The following is a 6,950-nucleotide window of genomic DNA, read 5'->3' as shown; positions in this document are numbered from 1 at the left end:
AAAAAGCCCTGCGTCCCAGCATGAGAGCGAGGGAGAACGAGACCCAACAAGCCGGCAGGGAGAGGTCCCGTCACCTGGGTAGGTATGGCGCAGACCTCCCCTGGCAGCCGAAAATCAGTGTCCTCCTGCATGATCAAATCAAGCCCTGCACTTCCAGCAGTCGCCGCCCTCATAGAGTCTATGGATTTTAAGGCAGAGGAACGGTTGTCTGAGTGGGAAACACCCCCGTTTGGCCCTGGGTTCGGGGGGAACCCGTCGCGCGGTTTCCCGACCCGCTACGACACTGATTAGCCCAGTGATAGCCCTTCTGACACTTGGGGCACTTCTTTGAGGGTCGAGCGGGTGCCTTTGATGAGCGGCACTCCCGCTGAAAGTGACCCTCCTTACCACAGCGGTAACAACGCTTCCCCTCCCTCCCGGTTTTTCTCAGGGCGGCAGCCAGAACTCCAGCCTTATGGGCTTGTGTGCCGATGTTCTGGCACGCCCGTAGCATGTCTGAGAGCTCTAAAATGCCAGAGGCTTGTGCCGTCTGGAGAGCACGGCGGCAATCCTCGTTCGCATTCTCAACCGCCATTTTTAACAGGATCTCCTGAGCTGCCGCAGCGTTATCCACCTGTCGGAGGATAGCCTCCTGCAATCTGTTGGTAAAATCCAGAAAGGACTCTGATGCACCCTGACGGATACTGACAAAGCTTTTTGTAGGCTTGCCTGAATCCGGGACCTTCCGGAAAGCATGCTGGGCGCAGGTGGAAATGAGGGGGAAGAGGGCCTGAGGGAGTTGAGTCTGCATCTCAACGGTAACAAACTGTCCCTCCCCTGCCAAGTGCTCATAAGTAACACCTTCTGCTCTATGAATCTGGGCCTGGCGTTCCGCCTCCTGCCGATACTCACTAAGCCAAATAACATACTGACTGGGTGACAGCATCATGCGCAACAGCGCCTTCCAGTCTTCAGGGATCAAGGAGTACCCACTACCTAGCCCTTCAATGAGACCACGCACAAACGTGCTAGTCAGACCGAACTCGCGAATCGCTTTCTTTACCTCTCTAACCACCGAGTAAGGCAAAGTAACCCAGGTTCCAACCGGGTTGCCCTGGTCGTCATTCTGCCAGGTCACCGGACAAACTGAGACCAGCTCAGCCAGCTCCTCTGCTGTAAGATCTGAGCGAGTCTTCGCTGTGTGAACCATTTGTTGCACCAGCGAAAGCCTCTGAGCAGATGCAGACGACCCCCTGGGGGGCCCCGAAGCATGGGGTCCTAGGGGGGGATGGTAATCACACACCGGCTCCGGCGGGGAAGGTAAGGGAGGCGGTGGTAATAAAGGCACTGGGGGTGAAGCAGGGAGAGGGATGGCTGCAGGAGCCGACGGCGGTGGCGGAATTGGCAGCCCCTCTATTGGCGCGGGAGAGGGTTCTTCCGAGGCGACACACTGTGTTGCATCGGTAGGAGGGGGGGTGGCTGCAGGAGCCGACGGGCGTGGCGAGATCACCAGCCTCGCGAGGGAGGGCCTGTCCGAGGCGACACGCTGTATCGCATCGCGGCAGAGGTGCCAGGCATGTAAAGCCTGCACGGGCGCCCGAGGTTCTTCATGCAATGTCTGGCCCAAACGCTCCCAGTCCGCTAGCTTAAGGGTTCCGGCTTCAGGGTACCACGGGCACTGGGCACTCACCTCCTGTAACAGGAGAGTGAGTTCTCGAGTGGGGCAGTCATGCTGAGCCTTACGCAGCAAATACTGTAGCTCATTGCGATGTTGCACTTGCAAAGCAGAGAGGGAGCTTCCCATACTTACCACAATGAAAAATACTCACCGGGATCCACGAAGCGGATGAGTGACGCGTCTGAAACCCTTGCCGGGCGAGGTGAGTGCTGAGGGCCCCACGTTTGGGCGCCAGTTGTGGCGGTTCACAGATTTATTCAAGCAAGCAAGCTGGTCAGCTGAAATGGGCTGCTGCCTGTCAGCTTTCCACCTTCCCTTTTATTATATTTCTCCCCCCTGCGCATTACCTACTTCCACCGCAAAGAGACACAACAAAGGAATGCATGACTTTGATTAATATTCTTATTTTTCAGCCTCTATCTACTACAATCCTAATTCTCAGGCCTTGAGGCCAGGCCAAGGAAGCTTCCCACGATTACTGTCCTTAATTAACTTCCCAGGGTTCATATCTGGTCCTCGTCCTTGGACGGAGCAATGTGTTGCTCCTACACAACGGTCAGGGTGTGCCCTGACTGTTTCCAGGTGGATGGACTAAACATGAGCCTTCACAGTACATATGTTTTTTTGGAGAAAATCTGGGACTCGGAGTGTGTTGGGATCATCCTGCTATAGGCCTTGCTGGGGCCCTAGGCATAACTAGCAATGTGAACCAAAGACTATGAACCAGAGTAGGCCTGGCCTTGGCAGAATAGTAATGCACCAGGTGTTGGCTAACCAAGTAAGCATATTCCTGACTGGAGAGGATGATACAGGAACACCCAAAGTTCTCAAAAAACTACAAAAACAGATTCTGAAGAGGTTGTACAGGAACACACCGAAAGCTTGTAGGATAAGAATGGGATCACAGGACAATGGATGATTATGTTTCCTTAGAACTAGCAGGTACAAGTTGTAAGGGTGATGTGATGGAGTTTATCAGGCCCTTGAGGCCCCCTGTTGGAGGCCTCACAGGCCTACACACCCTGCTCTAGAAAAGGAGCAGTAAAGGTGGGTCCTCCAGCCTGCTTAGAAAGGCTGTAGGGAAGTAGCCAATCAAAGCCCAGCAGGCTCAGTTAAAAGGGGCTGCTGGGTTTAAGCAGGTCAGTTGCTGGCTGGGACCAGAAGGGTGAGGAAGGAGAGGCAATGAGAGCCTTAGCCCTGAGGTTAGTGTGGTGTTTAGATGTTGTTTGTAACAATTAGAATTGGGAGCACTGGGTGTTGGGAGTCTGAAAGGACAGGAAGTAGGGGGAGGAGTTGAGAGGCTGGGAGAAAGCTACAGAGGGTGCAGCAGCAGCTTGGTAAAGAGGTTTCCACTTTGAAAATAAAGTCCTGTTGAAGCTTGCTAGTACCTTGCCTGGTTGATACAATAATCAGGGTGAAGAGGAAGGGGCTGTGTGGGAAGTGGCCCAGGGAATAGCAGGAGCAACTATTACAGGAATCAGCACATGGCTGCTATCTATAGGGTCTCTGTGTCAGAACCCAGAGTAGCGGGCATGCCTGGGTCTCCCCACTGGCAGGGTGGCCTGAGCCCCAAGAAGGGGATAAGGCTTGTTTAGAGGCACAAGTGAAGGGCAGGACTTAAAGAGTCTCCAGGGAGAAAGCCCTGAGGGTACTGCTCTATACCAGGGCAAACACAGACTTAAAGTTAGCCCAGAAGGGGCTGAGGACTGAGCCCACAGACAGGGCTAAAGACTGTATCAAGGACAAAGGGACAGGACGTCTTGGAACTTTTACCGCGGGAGGGGTTTATTTGTGCATAGAGACTGTGTGTGACTTGCAGGGGTGAAAGTAACTTAAAGGACTAATCGGTACACCAGAGTCCTGAGCAGGGGAGGCAGGGCCTCAACCAGAAGGAGCGGGCCCTTTAAATCTCCCCCAGAGCCACACTGCCAGATCCCCAGGGTATCGGCAGCAGCCGGGAGCCCCTGGGGCTCCGGCGGTGATTTAAAGGGCCAGGGGCTCCAGCCACCACTACCGCAGAGGAACCATGTGCCCTTTAAATCTCAGCTGGAGCCCTGGGGTAGCAGCCAGGAGCCCCTGGGGCTCTGGCAGTGATTTAAAGGGCGTGGGGCTCCAGCCGCCACTACTATAGTGGAGCCCCGGGCCTTTTAAATTGCCAACAGAGCCCCGGGCCACTGCCGCTACCCCAGGGCTCTAGCAGTGGTCTTGGGTGGTGATTTAAAGGGCACAGGACTCTGGCCGCTGCTACCTTAGCAGAGCCCCGGATCCTTTAAATCGCTGATGGAGGCCCGGGGGCTTCTGGGTGCTCCTTCAGCGGGGCTCTGGTGGCAATTTAAAGGTTCAGGGGCTCCGGATGCTGCCGGGAGCCCCAGGCCCTTTAAATCGCTGGCCTGGGGAAGCTGGTACTGTCAGTGTACGCCTTACCGGACTGTACCGGCTTACTTTCACCTCTGGTGACTTGTCCAGACGGCTGGGCCACTGCAGACTCATCAGACAAGGGCAAAAGCCAACAGAGGGTGCCAGGAGACGAGACAGAGTGCAGTTTCACACCCAACCAACAGGAGGTGCTCACAGGAGGTAAGTGTGCTCTGTTGCAAGTGGTAACTAACATCTGGATTGTAATATGTAACTTGTTTGTATCAAGGTATAAAAGGAGACATTATAGGAAACGCAACTTTTCATTGGCCGAGGGGACAGGTTCCTGGTGTCCTGACTGAGCCTTTACCTTGTCACGGACATACATGTGGTAGCATCCCTGCACCTGTTGGTCAGAGTGCTAGTACCGTGCTTTGCTGACAATGAACCTGGCCAGGCATCTTTGTGAATAACATTGATGTCTGCTGAATTAACATGTCAGCTGCACCAGCAAACAGCTCAGCATCAGAGCTACAAGAGCAGCAGCACTAAGCAACTGTAACAACTTAGCAGCCGTAACAACATTCCGCAGCACTAACCACGCTGGTGACCCCACCCACTGATTTGGTAAGTGGCGAGCTGCCTGATCTTTGGGTTGCAACCTTAGATGGTAAAAAACTCAGATCTAGGAAATCCTTTTCTCCCCCCTCCATCCCTGAAAATCCCCACAGAGTTTGATAAGGAATGGACGGGCTGGGTAATGAATAAAGGTGGTCCCTATGAATTTAAAAAAGAAAGTGGGGAAACATACACTGGAATCTGTAAAGCTAGGGCACAGGCTGTAGCCTTGAAGAAGAAGAAATGTAGAATGTTGTGTATTGTGGTGATGGCTGTTAGATGGTTAAGACAACATGCCCCAAAACTGGGGGGACAAGTAACAGAAACAAAGACAGACTTAGAAGCAACAGAGCCATGGAAAAAGCAAACTTTGCTGGGAGGGCAGCAAGCAGTCCAGAGGCATGATATGTTACAGCAAGCCCAGGAACAGAATAGAAAATTGGAAACAGCTGTAGAGAATCTGCAAAAAAGACATACCATCCCCGTTATAAATCTTGGTGTGCAATAACAGGCTTCAGGTATTTATACAGTGCCTGAAGGATGGGGACTGAAATGGAAAAAGGTGGCCCTAGCAAAATTAAAAGATGGAACATGGGATGACTGGAATGGGGACATTGGGAATGACCCAAACCAAGAACCACCAAGGAGATGACGGGCAGGGGCCACCACACTGCAGCCACCACATTATGATCGGAGCCAGGTTCTGGTAAAACCTAAACTGAGACCTAGACGGGTGCCTGTTAGGAAAGGAGAAGTAAATGCACAGAAGGGAGAAGTAGCAAACAGTACTTTCACAAGATTGGTAGATGGAGGAGGAAACGTTATGTTTAAGAGAGAGGCTGTGACTTGTTCATGGGGGGGGCTTGGATGAAAGAGAATATAGACATAATAAACCAACAGTGAGCGGGTTCACTTCCAGAATGGATGCATTAATGCATCATGTTGCCTGGAAACAATTAACTGCAGCAGGCAAGAGCACTCCTGTAATCCATTTGGCATGCAGGCAAAAGCAACAGACTCTGGGGGAACGAATTCAGGTTTTCCAGGAGCAGGTAGCAACCATCACTCTCCTCCCAGAGTCAGGATAAAAACCAGGGTTATGGGTTTCCAGCCCTCTGCTTTAACCCACGGAGCCCCACTCCTCACTCAGGGCTAATAATATAACTTTCTCAAATATTTTTACGTACCAGTTAAGCTTTCCGTTATATCGTCTTAGTTTGCTCAACTCAACTGCTGCTGCCTGATCTCTCTTGGCTCAGGTCTCCCTCGCTTCCTAGGTCACTTTAACTCCCACCCCTGTCCTCACTTCTGCCCTTTCTTTGTTCTAAAAATTAAAAGTTATAGTTATTAGAGAAACCTCCATCACAGAAAGAAATGGAGCAATTGGAAAAAAAACAAAAAAATCATCAAAAGGCTAAAGGTGGTAACATTACTTTAAATAAGTCCAGTAAATAGATTATTTTAATGATTATTTTACAGGAATGAACAGCTGGAATACTCCTAACTTTCTTGAAGATGTGGTTGCCAAGCAACAGAAATGCAGACTCTACTTCTAACCCTAGCTACTAACTAATATATGAAACATATCTTATTCTTAAAATAAAAGTAATATGAAGTAATGGAAACTGCCTTAAGTTAGCTAAATTCATACAACAAACTGGACAAATAACTTCACAGGAATTTTTATCAATTCTTATTAAGTTTTCAATAAAAAGGTGATAACTTGCTTATTTCAATGTTTAACTCTTTTATCTGTTTTCTAAAATGCACTGCCTTAATAACTTTAAACTCTTAATGCCTTATCTTGTATAGTTATAAATAGAATTTTGGCACCATTCCTCTTTAATTGTAAATTTGTTCTGTATCTCATGTATGTTGTCCTGTGTTGTAAGTTGTGTGTATGTCATGTGACTAATTTTTTTTTTTATTTTGTTTCAACAAAAGCCAAGTTTATACTTTTATATATAAGTGGTACCACTCTATTATAATATTATGGTTGGGTTAGAACCATCATAATACTTTTTTGTGCAAAGCTCAGAAAGGCTTCAGTTATAAATATATGTACTAGGGCTGTCAATTAATCGCAGTTAACTTATGCGATTAACTCAAAAATTAATCGCACCGTTAAACAATAGAATGTATTAAATATTTTAGATGTTTTTTCTACATTTTCATATATATTCTCTGTTGTAATTGAAATCAAAGTGTATATTTTTTATTACAAATATTTGCACAGTAAAATGAGAAACAAAAGAGTAGTATTTTTCAATTCACCTCATACAAGTACTGTAGTGCAATCTTTTTGTCATGAAAGTGCAAT

General features: G+C 49.0%; 1 long non-coding RNA gene across 1 annotated transcript; it reads left to right on the top strand.

The window, feature by feature from the left end:
* Positions 1-2,808: 2,808 nt before the first annotated feature.
* Positions 2,809-6,362, top strand: LOC122463708. The gene is made up of 3 exons (XR_006287276.1): positions 2,809-2,859; positions 4,124-4,234; positions 6,110-6,362. It is a non-coding gene; the product is annotated as an uncharacterized LOC122463708 (long non-coding RNA).
* Positions 6,363-6,950: the final 588 nt, after the last annotated feature.

This window comes from Chelonia mydas, chromosome 24, assembly GCF_015237465.2.
Source record: "Chelonia mydas isolate rCheMyd1 chromosome 24, rCheMyd1.pri.v2, whole genome shotgun sequence".
Lineage (NCBI taxonomy): Eukaryota > Metazoa > Chordata > Testudines > Cheloniidae > Chelonia > Chelonia mydas.
This window is presented reverse-complemented; position numbering and strand designations above follow the sequence as displayed.